This window comes from Phoenix dactylifera, chromosome 3 (genome assembly GCF_009389715.1).
Source record: "Phoenix dactylifera cultivar Barhee BC4 chromosome 3, palm_55x_up_171113_PBpolish2nd_filt_p, whole genome shotgun sequence".
Lineage (NCBI taxonomy): Eukaryota > Viridiplantae > Streptophyta > Magnoliopsida > Arecales > Arecaceae > Phoenix > Phoenix dactylifera.
The window spans coordinates 18,203,990-18,220,239 of record NC_052394.1 but is presented as its reverse complement, the minus strand read 5'-3'; the positions used below and the strand labels follow the sequence as shown (position 1 = coordinate 18,220,239).

At 42.4% G+C, this 16,250-nt stretch overlaps 2 pseudogenes; one reads left to right on the top strand and one right to left on the bottom strand.

Annotated features, from left to right (window-relative positions):
* Positions 1-4,372: 4,372 nt before the first annotated feature.
* Positions 4,373-7,543, bottom strand: LOC120110121 (annotated as a pseudogene).
* Positions 7,544-12,827: 5,284 nt separating this feature from the next.
* On the top strand, positions 12,828-14,094 carry LOC103717903 (annotated as a pseudogene).
* The last annotated feature ends 2,156 nt before the right edge of the window (positions 14,095-16,250 follow it).

The following is a 16,250-nucleotide window of genomic DNA, read 5'->3' as shown; positions in this document are numbered from 1 at the left end:
GAGTTTTTTTTCTTTTTTTGGGAATATTGGATATTTTTTTGTAGCCACATGTTTGACATCAAGGAGGAGATCACGGTCATAATGTATTGTGATCTAAATCCATTTCCATTGGTGAATAGGATATTACAACAAAAATATTGCATTATAAAAATATTAATTCAAGCTCCTGTCAACGAGTACAATCATGTATTAATTCCAACATTCTATCGTATCCGATTGATGAGATAGAGAGGAAAACAAGGAGACGAAGCGGATTTTATAGGGTCGGGGCCTCGGTGGCACAGGCCTACACGGGACTGGATGAAGCATATAAATCGTCCAAAAGAAACGCTGTTTGATTTTTTTTAATATAGATTAAAATATACCCCAGAGTTACAAAATTTTCTGTGGGCATAAAACCACCAGTGACATCAAAACAAGCAGCTCCCTCAATTGATCAGGATAAAAAGCTTCCCTTCCCGTACAAAAGTTATAGCTTGAAATTTCTTAAATAGGGATCCATACATGGTATGTGATAATAGAACTAATAGCATCCGCTATAGTTGTTGAGGAGCTGTATTAGAGAGCAGCATGATTACTCTCAATGATAATGTGGTGTCGAGTACTGTCACGCCCCGAACCCGAACCTAGGCCCGGGACGCGCCAGACGCCGCACACCCGCACGGCGGACCGCACGGCGTGCAAGGCTGAATAATCAGACACTCAAGTCACAACATCAGATCACAATATCAATACTAAAAATCTATCATTTATGATAATCAAATCAATAATTCAATTTCAAATATCTCAAATAAAGTTGATAACATTTATTTACAAGATCAATTACTTATGACAAAGTGAATCTAAATCTATCTATGTCCAGTGTCATAAGTCCTCTCCTCCCGAATCCCCCATCAATCATCTCCTGCAATTATGTCAAAAACAGGTATGAGCTACAACAGCTCAGTAGGTAACAACATGCATAAAGTCACGATAACATGTATTAAAGCATATGCAATGTAACTACAGGTCATGTGCACAAAATAAATATGATGATCCGCAAACCAGTCCGATACTCAAGTAATATATATATACCATCTCAGTCTATCACATCACGCATAACATAATCCACAGATCAAACCGCATGACTACGGCCACATCACCCAGTGGCATGGTCACACCGAAGTGTCAACACTCTGCTCCTAATGGAGCCCTGCACCGCAGTGCTGCACCCCAGGGTGCCCAATCTCTGCTCCTCAGAGCATGCTCCGCAGAGCCAAAACACCCCATAGTGCCGGAACTAGTTCCTCATACAAGTCGACAGGGCCAACGTTTCCACCCCATTGGCGGGAATCCTAGACAATAGTCACGCGGTCTCCAAAATCACATCCACAATTTCCAACAATCAAACTTAATATAAACATAAGTTTTCAAAACCAATATCTACATAATAGATTTTCAGATGATCGATTTCCAGTCAAAAACATGCTTCTAAATAATAATGATGCCAAGAATATAAAACATATCAATATGCTGGAAATAATCATATACATATGCATAATACATGTAAATCATACTTTGAGCAAGGTTACCTACCTGGGCTCGCTTAAAAATCCCTACCACAGATATCACGAACCCCTGATTAAACATAAATATTAATTATTTAATTAATTAAGAAACATAATTTAAACTAATTTCAATCCCCTAAACTCCTAAGTTCATAGATCCAAGAATAAGTAAACTAGATCCCAAAAATCAGAATTCTTTAGACCCAAACCAATTGTGGCCCAACACAGATTAGGCCCAAATGAACCAAACCAGATTACAGGTCCAAATCAGATCTCGGGCCCAAACCAAACCAGCCCACAAATCCAATCAGACCCAACTCAGCCCAAAAACAGGTCCCTAGCCCAACCCAAACTAGGTCTGACCAGACCAGATTAGATTAAATCTTGACGAACCAGATTACACTCAAATCAGGCTAACCCCAATTTCTGACTCAGATCCAAACCATAACCCAAACCTATTCACTCAAATTCAGATCAAACCCAATACAAGGATTAGGTGGAACCGGTTCATAATCTAAACCGGTTCATGGTCTGATCCCCACTTGAGGCACGGAAATCAAAGCAAGGACAAGCACCCAGCCGGAAGAAGAAGAAGAAGAAGAAGAAAAAGAAGGAGAAGAGGAAGAAGAAGGAGAAGAAGAAGAAGAAAGGAAGAAGGGGGGGGTGGCTGGTGGCTCCGGTCGGCCCTCGGCGGCGGCGCTTGGCCAGCCGCCGTCGGCTACGCCACCTTCACAGGCGGCACCGAACGGGAAGAAGAAGAGAAGAAGGAGAGAGAGAGAGAGGAAGAAAAGGGAGGAAAGAGAGGGAGACCGGGGCTGGAAGCCCGGCCCCCGTTCACCCACCTCCGGCCGAACCCATTTCGGCCGGATTGACCCCGGCCGGCCGCCGTCGGCCGGCCGAATCTCCCAAAAAGGAACTTCCCCGAAACAGGGGAAGTAAAACCCATTGATTCCCATCGTTTCTCTCCCCTTAAATCCAAAAAAAATAGGCCTACGTTGTCTTGCTCACCTCCGGTCGTCGACGAGTGTTTCTCCGGCAGCGATGGCGGCTCCGGCGACGACGGGGCTCCGGCGATCTTCTCAAAAGAGGGGAAAAAGAAGAGGAAGGGATGGGTTCTCAGAGAAGAGAAAGAGAGGGAGAGAGAGAGAGAGAGAGGGAGAGGGAAGAGGGAAGAGGGGGGGGGCTTGCGGAGATCACGCTGGCCGTTCGGCCGGCGTGTTCATCGTGGGAAGACTACGATGAACAGACTGAAGTCGGCATCCATTGCCGACTTCAGTTCATTGGGCCCAAGAATGGGCCCAATTTCAGGTCCTTACACTCTAACCAACTAAAAAAAAATTTCGTCCTCGAAATTAAAAACATACCTCAATCCGAGAACAAGGCTGGATACTTCTCTCTCATCTCCTCCTCCAGCTCCCAGGTGGCTTCTCTCTCACTATGATTGCTCCACTGGACCTTGACATATGGGATAGTGCGTCTTCTCAAGACTTGGCCCTTCCTATCCACTATACGGACAGGCTGCTCCACATATGTAAGATCGGCGCGAAGCTGCAAAGGTGCCACATCAATCACATGATTTGGATCAGCAATATACTTCCTCAGCATGGAGACATGAAATACAGAATGAACTCCCGATAGAGCAGGTGGAAGTGCCAGTCTATAAGCAATAGATCCAACTCTCTCGAGAATCTCGAAGGGTCCCACATATCTCGGACTGAGCTTGCCTCGAACTCCAAACCGCATGATCCCTTTAGAAGGGGATACTCTGAGGAACACATGATCTCCGACCTGAAATTCCAATTCCCGCCTCCTGATATCTGCATAGCTTTTCTGTCTGCTCTGAGCTGCTCGGAGTCGTTCTCTGATCAACTGAATCTTTTCCACTGTCTGCTGCACCATCTCTGGGCCCAAGATCTTCCTCTCCCCCACATCATCCCAACAGATAGGCGATCTGCACTTCCTACCATATAGAGCCTCATAAGGAGCCATCTGTATGCTTGCCTGGTAGCTATTATTATAAGCAAACTCTACCAGTGACAAGTGATGATCCCAAGAGCCCCTCATATCAATAGAGCAGGCTCTCAGCATATCCTCTAGAATCTGGATGGTCCTCTCAGACTGTCCATCTGTCTGTGGATGAAAGGCTGTACTGAAGCTAAGGGTGGTCCCCAAAGCTCTGTGCAAGCTGCCCCAGAAATGTGCCACAAACCGGGAATCTCTGTCTGATACAATGGATACTGGAACTCCGTGCAGCCGTACTATCTGCTCGATATATAATTCTGCCAGCTTCTCCAGTGTCATCCCAGTCTTGATTGCCAGAAAATGAGCTGTTTTGGTCAGTCTGTCTACGATCACCCAGACTGAATCATGACCTCTAAGGGTACGAGGTAGCCCTGATACGAAATCCATAGTGATATGCTCCCGTTTCCACTCTGGAATCGGCAGAGGCTGTAGCATACCTGCTGGTCTCTGATGCTCAATCTTAACTTGCTGACAAGTTAAGCATTGAGATACATGCTGGGCAATCTCCCTCTTCATGTTATTCCACCAAAACACTGCTTTCAGATCCTTGTACATCTTGGTACTGCCTGGGTGCACTGTATATCCCGTACTGTGAGCTTCATCCATGATTTCCTTCTTCAGACCAGGATTATCTGGAACACAGACTCTATTAATAAACCTCAAAGAGCCATCTTCATGTATACGGAAATCTGACTGTGTACCAGACTCGATATCCCTCCTGATCTTCTAGAGTCGAGGGTCATCAACTTGCGCTGCCTTAATTCTATCAATAAGTGTAGGCTGGACTCGCAAGTTTGCCAATTTCATAGTAGCCTCATGTAGATACACCCTATCTCTGCTCTCCTCAGATCTTCCAGAATATCCTTCTGAGTAGTAATCAAGGCTGCAATATTCCCTGAAGATTTCCGGCTCAGTGCATCTGCTACTACATTTGCCTTTTCAGGGTGATAGTGGATAGTCAGATCATAATCTTTTAACAACTCCAGCCACCTCCTCTGTCTCATGTTCAGCTCTTTTTGAGTAAAGAGATATTTCAGGCTTTTATGATCAGTATATACCTGACATGTCTCTCCATACAAATAGTGCCTCCATATTTTCAGAGCAAATACAACTGCTGCAAGCTCGAGATCATGTGTGGGATAGTTTTCTTCATAAGGCTTGAGCTGTCTAGAGGCGTAGGCAATAACTTTTCCATTCTGCATCAGCACACAGCCCAAACCCTTCTTGGAGGCATCACTGTAAATAGTATAATCAACACCCGTGACTGGCAGAGTCAAAATAGGTGCTGACACTAGCCGGCGCTTCAATTCCTCGAAGCTCTTCTCACACTGATCCGACCACTCGAATTTCACTTCTTTGCGAGTGAGTCGAGTCAAGGGCCCAGCAATACTAGAGAAGCCTTCTACAAATCTTCTGTAATAGCCGGCTAATCCAAGGAAACTGCGGATCTCTGATACATTTGTCGGTCTGCTCCAGTCAACTACAGCTTCGATCTTCTTCGGGTCAACCATAATTCCTTCTTTAGATACCACATGCCCCAAGAACATCACCTGATCCAGCTAGAACTGACATTTCTTCAGTTTTCCATACAATTGATTCTGTCTCAAAATTTCCAAAACAATTTTCAAGTGTTGCTCATGCTCAGTATGACTCTTGGAATAGATTAAGATGTCATCAATAAACACAATTACAAATTTGTCCAAGAAAGGTTTAAATACCCTGTTCATCAGATCCATAAATGCAGCTGGAGCATTTGTCAACCCGAAAGGCATCACCAGATACTCATAATGGCCATATCTGATGCGGAAGGCAGTCTTGGCTATATCAGACTCCTTTATCCTCAACTGATGATATCCAGATCGCAGATCAATCTTTGAAAACACCTGGGCACCCTGAAGCTGATCAAACAAGTCATCAATCCGGGGCAGGAGGTACCTGTTCTTGATAGTCACTTTGTTAATTTCCCGGAAATCAATGCATAGCCTCATACTGCCGTCCTTCTTCCTCACAAATAACACTGGTGTACCCCAAGGAGAGACATTGGGTCGAATGAAACCCAGATCCAATAGCTCCTGCAACTGTTCCTTCAGTTCTTTTAGTTCAGCAGGGGCCATTCTGTAAGGAGGTCTAGATATGGGTGCCGTACCAGGGTTTAGATCAATGGCAAATTCCACCTCTCTAACTGGTGGTAAACCAGGAAGCTCATCAGGAAAAACATCAGGGTATTCCCTGACCACGGGTATGTCTTCAATTTTCTGTTCCGACTGCTCAGAATCTATGACGGCTGCCATATACACAGAGCACCCCTTCCTGAGAGACCGAATACCCTGTAAGGCTGCCACTATCTGAGGGGAGACACACCCTCCATCACCCACAAAATAAAACTCTTCAATGTCAGGGATTCGGAAAGTCACCCGCTTCGAGAAGCAGTCAATGGTAGCGTGATATATAGCTAACCAATCCATACCCAGAATTAAATCAAATTAATGTAAGTCCATGACAATAAGGTCAGCTTTCAAGTCTCTACCCTCTACAATTACTGGGCAAGACTTGCATATCAGTGAGATGATCATCTTACCCCCAGCTGGGGTACTAACACATAATTCCCTCTCCAAGGGTGAGCAAAATATATCATGCTTATGCACATATGTAGATGAAATAAAAGAGTGTGTGGCCCCTGAGTCGAATAGTGCATATGCATAAGTAGAATGTACTAATAAGGTACCTATCACTGCCGTGTTGGATGCCTGAGCATCCTGCTGTGTCAGTGCATATACCCGTCCCTGGGTGCGAGACCCTCCTCCTGTCTGCTGTCTGGGAGCGGCTGGCTGAGAAATCTGTGCTGGATCAGGGGGAATATGTCGCTGAGGAGCCCTAGCGCTCGGTGGCCTCTGCACAGATCCGGCCCGGGGACAACTAGAAATCCTGTGGCCCGGCTGACCACACCCATAACAGACAATAGTCCTAGACTGGGTCTGAGGACACTGAGCCATCTTGTGGCCCTGTTGGCCACATCTGTAACATGCTCCAACCCTGAGCCGTCTCCGGGGACAATCAATGGCCTTGTGTCCAATCTGACTGCAAAAATAACAGGCTCCTGATATCACCCGGTGCTCTGGTGCAGTCCTCCCAGGTGGAGCTCGCTGTCCTGCTCCGTGACGGATCTGCACGGGTCGGCGTACATGCCGCTCACTATCCGAATCAGAATCTCTGGCCCTCTTCAGCCTCCCTTTATGTGCTTCCTGCGTCTCTTTCCAGATAATCTCCATATTCTTCGCTCTGTCTACAAGATCATCATAGTCGGTCCAATGGACAGCAGCCAAGCCTCGACGCAGGTGGGGTCTCAATCCCTCCTCAAATCTACTCATCCTGGCTACAGGGTCCTGGACGAGGGAGGGTGCAAAACGAGACAGTCTATCGAACTCTGCCTCGTAATCCTCAACTGACATACTCCCCTGAGAGAGACTCAGGAACTCTCTCTCCAACTCTCTGACACGGCTGGACGGAAAATATTTGGAATAAAAAGCCGTCCGAAATCCAGCCCAAGTCACAGTCCCGATATCCTGTATCATGGTCCGCTCCACTGACTCCCACCAGTGGTGTGCCCGGTCCTGGAGCATATAAGTAGCATATCTGACTCTCTCCTCCTCGGTGCATCCCATGGCCCTGAAGGCCTTCTCCATCTCGTCAAGCCAGTGTTCGGCCTCCTGGGGATCTGTGGTTCCCTTGAAGGCCGGAGGAGCCAACTTCCGGAATTCTGCAATGCTCCTCCCCTGATCCGACGAGCTAGCAGAGGGATGCTGTGGCTGTGGGTCCCTCTGCTGTCTGACCAGCCCAATCACCTCCCTGACCAGTTCCAATACTGGGGTCGATCCTCCCGCCTGATCCTGCTCTGGTCGGTCTAAAACTGTCGGAGCAATCTCCTCTTCCTGAACTCGCTCAGCTGGGCGAGGAGTCGCCGGATCATCTCCCATCGTCTCAATCAGACGACGAGGTGGTACACGAGCACGGCGGGGCGGCATCCTGATACAGACATAATACCACAAGTTAGGGTTAAGTCAAAAATCATCCTATGAGTTTACTACCCCACTCTCATTTCCTCACATGTGTTCCTATGCTCCTAGGGTTTTCATTAGTTATTGTTCTTTTGTTCTGATGTCCCTAGTGATCGTTAACCTAAGCTCTGATACCACTAAATCTGTCACGCCCCGAACCCGAACCTAGGCCCGGGACGCGCCAGACGCCGCACACCCGCACGGCGGACCGCACGGGCGTGCAAGGCTGAATAATCAGACACTCAAGTCACAACATCAGATCACAATATCAATACTAAAAATCTATCATTTATGATAATCAAATCAATAATTCAATTTCAAATGTCTCAAATAAAGTTGATAACATTTATTTACAAGATCAATTACTTATGACAAAATGAATCTAAATCTATCTATGTCCAGTGTCATAAGTCCTCTCCTCCCGAATCCCCCATCAATCATCTCCTGCAATTATGTCAAAAACAAGTATGAGCTACAACAGCTCAGTAGGTAACAACATGCATAAAGTCACGATAACATGTATTAAAGCATATGCAATGTAACTACAGGTCATGTGCACAAAATAAATATGATGATCCGCAAACCAGTCCGATACTCAAGTAATATATATACCATCTCAGTCTATCACATCACGCATAACATAATCCACAGATCAAACTGCATGACTACGGCCACATCACCCAGTGGCATGGTCACACCGAAGTGTCAACACTCTGCTCCTAATGGAGCCCTGCACCGCAGTGCTGCACCCCAGGGTGCCCAATCTCTGCTCCTCAGAGCATGCTCCGCAGAGCCAAAACACCCCATAGTGCCGGAACTAGTTCCTCATACAAGTCGACAGGGCCAACGTTTCCACCCCATTGGCGGGAATCCTAGACAATAGTCACGCGGTCTCCAAAATCACATCCACAATTTCCAACAATCAAACTTAATATAAACATAAGTTTTCAAAACCAATATCTACATAATAGATTTTCAGATGATCGATTTCCAGTCAAAAACATGCTTCTAAATAATAATGATGCCAAGAATATAAAACATATCAATATGCTGGAAATAATCATACATATATGCATAATACATGTAAATCATACTTTGAGCAAGGTTACCTACCTGGGCTCGCTTAAAAATCCCTGCCACAGATATCACGAACCCCTGATTAAACATAAATATTAATTATTTAATTAATTAAGAAACATAATTTAAACTAATTTCAATCCCCTAAACTCCTAAGTTCATAGATCCAAGAATAAGTAAACTAGATCCCAAAAATCAGAATTCTTTAGACCCAAACCAATTGTGGCCCAACACAGATTAGGCCCAAATGAACCAAACCAGATTACAGGTCCAAATCAGATCTCGGGCCCAAACCAAACCAGCCCACAAATCCAATCAGACCCAACTCAGCCCAAAAACAGGTCCCTAGCCCAACCCAAATCAGGTCTGACCAGACCAGATTAGATTAAATCTTGACGAACCAGATTACACTCAAATCAGGCTAACCCCAATTTCTGACTCAGATCCAAACCATAACCCAAACCTATTCACTCAAATTCAGATCAAACCCAATACAAGGATTAGGTGGAACCGGTTCATAATCTAAACCGGTTCATGGTCTGATCCCCACTTGAGGCACGGAAATCAAAGCAAGGACAAGCACCCAGCCGGAAGAGGAAGAAGAAGAAGAAGAAGAAAAAGAAGGAGAAGAGGAAGAAGAAGGAGAAGAAGAAGAAGAAAGGAAGAAGGGGGGGTGGCTGGTGGCTCCGGTCGGCCCTCGGCGGCCGACCGTGGCCCTCGGCGGCGGTGCTCGGCCAGCCGCCGTCGGCTACCCCACCTTCACAGGCGGCACCGAACGGGAAGAAGAAGAGAAGAAGGAGAGAGAGAGAGGAAGAAAAGGGAGGAAAGAGAGGGAAACCGGGGCTGGAAGCCCGGCCCCCGTTCACCCACCTCCGGCCGAACCCATTTCGGCCGGATTGACCCCGGCCGGCCGCCGTCGGCCGGCCGAATCTCCCAAAAAGGAACTTCCCCGAAACAGGGGAAGTAAAACCCATTGATTCTCATCGTTTCTCTCCCCTTAAATCCAAAAAAAATAGGCCTACGTTGTCTTGCTCACCTCCGGTCGTCGACGAGTGTTTCTCCGGCGGCGATGGCGGCTCCGGCGACGACGGGGCTCCGGCGATCTTCTCAAAAGAGGGGAAAAAGAAGAGGAAGGGATGGGTTCTCAGAAAAGAGAAAGAGAGGGAGAGAGAGAGAGAGTGAGAGAGAGAGAGGGAGAGGGAGGAGGGGAAGAGGGAAGAGGGGGGGGGGGGCTTGCGGAGATCACGCTGGCCGTTCGGCCGGCGTGTTCATCGTGGGAAGACCACGATGAACAGACTGAAGTCGGCATCCATTGCCGACTTCAGTTCATTGGGCCCAAGAATGGGGATGCCGACTTCAGTTCATTGGGCCCAAGAATGGGCCCAATTTCAGGTCCTTACAAGTACCCATCAAGCTTTGCTTTGAAGTAAGGCTTCCTCATGCTTCAGCCATTAGTAAGGATGTGGCTTTGATGGCTTCAGCCTTGAACAAATAATACCTGCTCTCGCAAATCTGTCAACATCCAAGAAAGAAGCATCGGCGTTCAAGTTAATGAATGCGTCATCTGAAGGCTACCATCTAACCCAAGAATCCTCTTCATTTCCCTGTGTGGGACGCACATTTTTGAGGACTTGTAATCCATGGCCTAAAAATTCAGAGCACATAAGGGGCTAAGGACAAAGTGCCTTCAGAAAGAAAACAGTTACCGGCCTTCCATATAAGCCAAAGATGAAAGAGCAATGGCAAATGGAGACATTCCCTAAAAATTCTCCAGTTTATTTCGTGCCAAATTGCCAACATAGTGCCATGGTTTGTCCCATGCTTCCCTCAGCTGCCCTTTTTGAGTTTCCTCCTCCTCCAGGTTGTCCACATCTTATGAAAATTCCAGGACCCCTCCATTCAAGTTTAGAGAAGAGATCATGGAAGACCAAATATCTCTCAAGTCAATAGTCATCTGATAAGAGGATGAGTTGCAGTTTCGACACTTGAAACCGCATAATAGGCAACGGAAGCTAATAGTCCAACCTTCTTTTAGCAAGTAGCACGTTGGTGTGCAGTCTATTACAATTTTAGTAGTATTATTATTTTTAGTATTATTACTATTATTACTTTTATTATTAGTATTATTATTTTAGTACTATTACTATTATTAGGATTATTATTATGATTACTATTGTTAGTATTGTTACTATTTTAGTTTTATTAGATTTTTAGTATTATTACTATGATTCATATTATTTCTATTTTAGTATTATTACTATTATTCGTATTATTACTATTTTTAATATTATTACTAGTTTTAGTGCTATTACTATATTTAGTACAATTACTATTATTGGTATTATTACTATTATTACTATTTTAGTATCATTACTATTATTGGTGTTATTAATATTATCAGTATTATTACTATTTTAGAAGTATTATTAGTTTTAGTATTGTTGCTATTTTTAGTATTATTACGATTTTTAGCATTATTACTGTTCTAAGTACTATTACTATTTTTAATACTATTACTATTATTAGTATTATTACTATTTTAGTAGTATTACTATTTTTAATATTCTTACTATTTTTAGTATTTTGATAATTTTAGTGCTATTACTATTTTTAGTATTATTACTTTTATTACTATTTTAGTATCATTATGATTATTGGTATTATTACTATTATTAGTATTATTACTATTTTTAGTATTTTGATAATTTTAGTGCTATAACTATTTTTAGTATTATTACTTTTATTACTATTTTAGTATCATTATGATTATTGGTATCATTACTATTATTAGTATTATTACTATTTTAGTAGTATTACTATTTTTCGTATTATTACTATATGTAGTATTTTCTTAATTTTAGTACTATTACTATTTTTAGTTTTATTACTTTTATTACTATTTTAGTATCATTATTATTATTGGTATTATGACTATTATTAGTATTATTACTATTTTAGTAGTATTACTCTTTTTAGTGGTATTACTATTTTTAGTACTATTACTATTATTAATATGATTACTATGATTAGTATTATTACTATAATTATGTTGTTACCATTTTTAGTATTGTTGCTATTATTATTACTATGTTAGCATTAATACTATTTTTAGAATTATTACTCTTTTATATTATTACTTTTTAAATTTTATTAATATTATTACTATTTTTTGTGTAATTACTATTTTTGCTATTTTGTTTGCCCGTACTATTCTATTATTTTTTTTTTAGAGTCGAGGATGCTTGGCACTCAGTTTTGGTTGGGATTTACAGGTAAGAGGGGAAATAGTTAGAGCATCACTTATACCAATCAAATAACTGAAAACTGCAATTAGATAATTTTTGTTACTTATTAATAATAAAACTATTTTATTTTATTTTGAAATGAGGACCGTACTGTCGAATAATGTTAAGGTTGTATTCAACTTGTACTTGTAGGTCATATATATTCGCCCGAATCTCGGAATATGTGGCTATGTCGCATGCTCAGGTTAGAGACATGACAGGCCATCTGGACACCAAACACCTTGATAGAAGTTTTGTTTCGCGCCTTCCAAATAGTCCATAGCGTAGTACCAAGCAAGATTTGCCCCTGCTTATGATTTGGATGGTCCTTGTGAAAGTTATCTTCTAAAGCCGATCCCATCATGAGCCCAGGTTGGGTCCGTTTGGGCCACCATATTCTAACCCAGTACAGATCTAAGGTATGGACCGACCTCCTGCATCCCAAAAATATATAATTAAGAGTTTAAATATTTAAACTATGAATTAAACACATAACATCAGAGTAAAGGTGTCAATGATTCAGCCACACTCGGCCATGAAGATTCTCTGAGAAAGTTCCCAAACAATATTTCTTACTCTAGTTTAATTCCAAACCAAGCCTAAATAAAGTTTTTTCTGTGCCAAGCTTAAACTGTCCAAATCGTTTGCCACCCCTGCAAGTGACGGAAAAATGAGGAAGCAAACCAAAACAACTCCTCTCTGACAGAGATGGGCAAGGACCAAACTAGCAGTCATCAGAAAAAACAAGCAAGCAAGACTGACTTCCATGAAAGAAGCTTCCTACGAACATGCGTTCCTCTCTGTAAAACTCTACCAGCACAGTTGGAACCTTCAGCAAAGCAATGGAGAAGGGAGAGGTGAAGTTATTTGGGATATGGTCGAGCCCGTTTGTAATCAGAATCAAATGGGCGCTGAGAATCAAGGGAGTGGAATACGAATACATAGAAGAGGATCTCTCCAACAAAAGCAATTTGCTCTTGGAATACAATCCTGTGCATAAGAAGGTACCAGTGATTGTGCACAATGGAAAACCAATAGCTGAATCAGCTGTCATCCTTGAATACATATAAGAAACTTGGAAGAACAATCCCATCTTGCCTGAAGATCCTTACGAGAAAGCCATGGCCCGCTTCTGGTGCAAATTTGGCGAGGACAAGGTACAGACCGCTTGCAGTTTCCAGTACTTGTAGATTTTTGTTTCCAATAATTGTAGATTTTTGTTTCCAATACTTGTAGATTTTTGTTTCCAATACGTAGAAGAGACATCTCCTTCCTGATATTCTTCTCAGTTCAGCTGGAGATGTCTTCTCAAGCTGCTATACAGTAGAACAAGAAAATAACATTCGCAGAAAAAATTTCAAAGACTCCATAAATTTGGATAGAATACCAAGATAGAAACTAGTTAATTTAGCACTAATGGTGACAGTAAAAAACAGCTCATAACTGAACACCGAAAGTTTTGTTAGAAGTGTGCATTGATTGCATTATTTCTTCATTCTACCTGCTCGTTAGGATTGACTTTACGAAGAATGGAAGAATGATTCAAACTTAACAATTTTTAAGCTCGATTTCTGCCTCCAATCCTCAATTTTTTTCTTTGCTTGCATCACTATTGTGAAATGATGCTCGATCTATGCTGCAGTTGTCGCCTCCAATTTGGCATCTTTTTACCACACAAGGGAAAGAGCAAGAGGAAGCATATGCATTAGCTATTGAGAACCTTAAAATATTGGAACAAGTGCTTCAAGGAAAGAAATTTTTCTGTGGAGAAACAATTGGACTTGCAGATATATCATTTGGTCCACTTGCATATGTGATCCCAATCTATGAGGAGATCACCAAGCTGAAAATGATCGACACCGAGAGGTTTCCATTACTTTCTGCATGGATGGAAGAGTTCTTAAATTCTCCAGTCGTCAAAGACAGCTTGCCACCTGGAGAGAAGTTGCTCCTCAGGTATCAAGCACTGCGTGAAACCTCCTTAGCAAAAGGGAATAAATGAACGCAAAATGGCCATTGTCTCCAACTTGATTTCGATCCCAGTTAATGTATCAGAGTAGATACCTTAAATGTAATAGCTATTATACTGTGAATGAAAGGAATGCAGTAATAAGCCATAGCTTTACTGTCTTAACCTTTGTGAACTGCAAGTGCACGAAAAGCATCAAGACGCAGTAACCAATTGTTAGTGGAGCCCAAGGGCAAGAAGTAGTGTAAACTAATAGTGTTGGCCGAGTCCCACCTTATGTGAGGTGGGACCCAGCAATTTAAATAAAAAAAAAGAAAAAAAAAGGAAACAAAAAGAGGGAAAAGAGGGGTTAGGGTTAATTATTCTATTAGAGGGTGGATGAGAAGAAAACAAAAGAGGGTAGCCATCTTGGGAGAAGTGCTTGTGGAATCCATCTCAAGGAGGAGGTGAAGATCTTATTCAAGGCATTTCAAGAGGAAGAAGAACCTTGTGCAAACCTACACTCGGTGAGATTGTTCTCATTTTATTATTGGAGCCTAAACTCTTTTCATATAAACTCTTTGTTTGTGATCCAAGGAAGAGATCCTTGATGTATGTGATCCTCTAGCTTAGCCTAGAGAAGATACTTTGTAAGCCCATTATTGTTGATAGTGGAGGTTTGTGGTGGACTTAGGTCCGGTGGTTTTTCCCCTCATATTGGAGGGTTTTCCACCTAAAAATTCTTGTCTCTTTCTTGTAGTTTGTTTTTGGTGGTTCTTACATTGATTAATTATTGTGGTATTCTCATTCTACTCACACAAAGATAGGAAAGTTTTCATCTAGTAAAGAGGTCTTTCCTAACAAGTGGTATCAGAGCAAGGTTTTGTGCCTACAAGGTGTTTGATAAAATTCTTGTGTGACTCGAATGGAGGATTCTATGGGAGGTATGATTAAATTGACATCTTCCAACTATGCCATTTGGAAACCTAGGATGGAGGATATCCTTTATTGTAAGGATTTGTATGAACCTATCCATGGAGATGAGGCTAGGCCAAAAGAGAAGACTGACAAGGAATGGGAGATAATGAATAGAAAGACAGTTGCACAAATTAGACAATGGGTTGATCAGACTGTATTTCATCATGTTGCTCAAGAAATCAATGCCTTCTCTTTGTGGAAGAAATTAGAGGCCATGTATGAGAGAAAGACTGCACAGAATAAAGCCTCTTTGATTAGGAGGCTTGTCAACTTGAAGTATAAAGATGGGAAAAGTGTGACAGAACACTTGAATGACTTCCAAGGCTTGGTGAATCAGTTGACTACTATGAAGCTTGTCCTAGATGAGGAGTTGCAGGCTTTGTTACTTCTTAGTTCTTTGCCAGACAGTTGGGAGACTCTTGTGGTGTCTCTAAGCAATTCTGCACCTGATGGCAAGGTCACTTTGGATATGGTAAAGGATAGCATGCTAAATGAAGAGGTTAGAAGAAAGGAACAGGGAATATCTCCTGAAGCTGAGGCTCTTATGATAGAAAGAAGAGGTAGAAGCAAAAGCAAGTATCCTTACAATAGAGATAAATCCAGGGGCAGGTCAAAGTCAAGGAAAGGCATAAAATGCTATCATTGTGGCAAACTAGGACACATGAAAAGAGAGTGCAGAGCATTGAAAAGAGAGCAGAACACAGAAAAAGGTGAAGCAAAGACAGAGGAAAAGGATGTTACAGCAGTTGCAGCTGATGCAGATGTCATTGTTGTTAGTGATGGTTGTGTCAACCTTGCATATGAAGATAGTAACTGGGTGATTGATTCTGGTGCTTCTTTTCATATCACTCCACATGGTGGTTTCTTCACATCCTATACTTCTGGTGATTTTGGTTGTGTTAGGATGGGAAATGATGGTTTATCCAAAATTGTTGGCATGGGGAGTGTATGTTTAGAGACCAATACAGGGTGCAAGTTGCTACTCAAAGATGTTAGACATGTTCCGGATATCCGCCTCAATTTAATCTCCACCGGCAAGCTTGATGATGAAGGTTATAGCAATCATTTTGGTGAAGGAAAATGGAAGCTCACAAAAGGCTCTTTGTTGATAGCAAGAGGAAAGAAAAATAATACTCTCTATATGATGCAAGCAAAGCTAAAGAAAGGAGAGGTGAATACAATTGATGATGATTTCTCTACAAAGCTTTGGCACAAAAGGCTTGGGCACATGAGTGAGAAAGGACTTCAAATTCTAGCCAAGAAGGAGTTGCTACCAAATACCAAAGGTGTGTCTTTGAAAACTTGTGTTGATTGTTTAGCCGGAAAACAACATAGAGTT